This window comes from Colobus angolensis, unplaced genomic scaffold (genome assembly GCF_000951035.1).
Source record: "Colobus angolensis palliatus isolate OR3802 unplaced genomic scaffold, Cang.pa_1.0 Scaffold11, whole genome shotgun sequence".
Lineage (NCBI taxonomy): Eukaryota > Metazoa > Chordata > Mammalia > Primates > Cercopithecidae > Colobus > Colobus angolensis.
In genome coordinates, this window is record NW_012112030.1 from 6,818,782 (window position 1) to 6,821,025 (window position 2,244).

Here is a 2,244-nt window from a genome sequence, read left to right on the forward strand (position 1 = left end):
AAAGGATTGGACTGCACTGGACACAGACATGTGCTTTCTTAGATTCCCTTCACTATCTACCATTCCCCTCATCAGCACCTTGCCTAAACCAGATCAACCTTCCGTTTGGAACTTGAATGCATCACCACACTGTGGGCATGAGGTCTGACTTTCAAAACCTCCACTAAGGGACTAGATGATGTAAGACAGAACAACAGAGATGGTAGTTCCGCCTCAGGTAAACCCTGGCCAATAGGATATAGAAGTCCAATGATAGCTGAGCAGAAACATTCTCCCTCCTCTCTCTCTTCCATGGAGTAATGTTGGCTGTGGTTTCCCCTCGTAGCCTTTCTGGAAAAATGCTGGGAGCCAAGTGCACGCATCTAATGACCACCATGCTGTCTCTCTCACCTCACTGTGAAGTGGCTGCCAGCAGAGTCCCACCAGACATCACCACACATTGTTTCACGTTTGTTTCTGTCTCAATTTCCACATGTCCTTACCACTTTTGTCTTGAACTTGACTTCTAAGTAAATGTCATCACTTTAATAACAGGTATTAAATTGAAAACTAGTAAAGGAGCTGGTTACTAACTCCATTTTTTGAAATGACATGCCATTTTTGTTTAAATAATAATCAACTAGAAAATATCATAATATACATATGTAATTCACAATAGAAAAAAACACATATTCAAATAGACCAAAGTTGTTTACATGTTTTTTAAAAATATTGCAATAGGTGCCATATGATTTTGATGTTCTACTTTGTTTCCAATTCAGACACCTGATACAGCTGCATCAAGACTATATTATTATGATATTTCCCCTAAAACTGTGGAATAGCCAAACTTTTCCTTTGATGAAAGATTCTCCTTGGATAAGCTTGTAACTTTAACCTGAAACCAGAACAGGGGAATTCATGCAACTGCAGATTTTGTGATTTGTTTCCTTTTCATTGGTTTACCACATCAACTTATCCATTTTATCCACCCATTTATTTGTTCATTTAAATTATCATTTTTGATCTTCTATTCTTGGTGCTGCGTTCTAGTTCCTGGGGTCAACAGAAAGCTGGACAGACACGATCTCTTTTTTACAGTTCTTATATTGTACTGAGGAAGATACATAATTATAAAAAATACATAAATCAGGTGTGGGGATGATTTATCTTAAGGTTTAAATGACATTGTTAAAATTTCATAACACCAAGACTTAAAACAGTCAGGTAGAATTTAGCTGTGAACAAGAGTGTACGTTTCTTTCTTATAATAGAACATTGTATGAATGAATATGTCAACACATTTTCATTTCATCATTGACAACAAAATTACAACGTTAAGGCACATCCCATAATTAATACATAGATTTCATAGATACTATTTTAACATTTACAAAATGTTTCACTGAATTATTTTTCATAATTTCTATTTTAATATTGATAGTTTTTTTGGAAAAGAAGATTTGAGTTCTCTTATCTGAAGTTTACAAGGAATATTCTAAATGGAAGATAAGGATATAATTAGCAATTCAGGGGCTTAAGAGTGCTTTAGAAAAAATATTAAAATAATTTACATCACATCTCAACTTCTAAAATAGCTTTTCTTTAATTCAAAAGCTGGAAGAAATGATGATTCTAACTGCATATGGAAATGGATAATAGCAATAGAGATCATCACCGTGATTTTTCAACCCTTTATTACCAGAGAGATTATTTTTAGCTATTCACATACTTGTATGAAATCTAATATTCCTCAGTACTGCTTATGGAAGACATACACAAAATTTACTGTGCATATGCTTGTCACTCGAATTCCATTGTGTGCATTGTTTTCTAACAATAATTCTGATTGCCTTTTACTAAACAGAAAATAGAAATTCATAATGGATTAAAACCCCAAAGATACATCCTCATTATTGATATTGAATTGAATGACCTTACCATCCAATAAGTTACAGGTTCAAACAATGAATTCTAAGCTCACTGTGATATATTTGTGTGGTTCAAATAACAATAGAAAACAACAATTTTTCATGGAATTATTCTTTTTCATGGAATAACCTGCTAGTTCTTAATAATTATAAATAGACATCATAAATTCTACAAAGGAAATACAAAATACATGAATGAAATACACATGGCTTCATAATTCTGAGGAATTTTTGTCATATTTTGTATAATTTGGCAGTTTGTATGAAAAAAAAGAACATGTTAGTGTCCTTGTTCCTAAGTTTTCATACACTCATAAACACACACACACACACA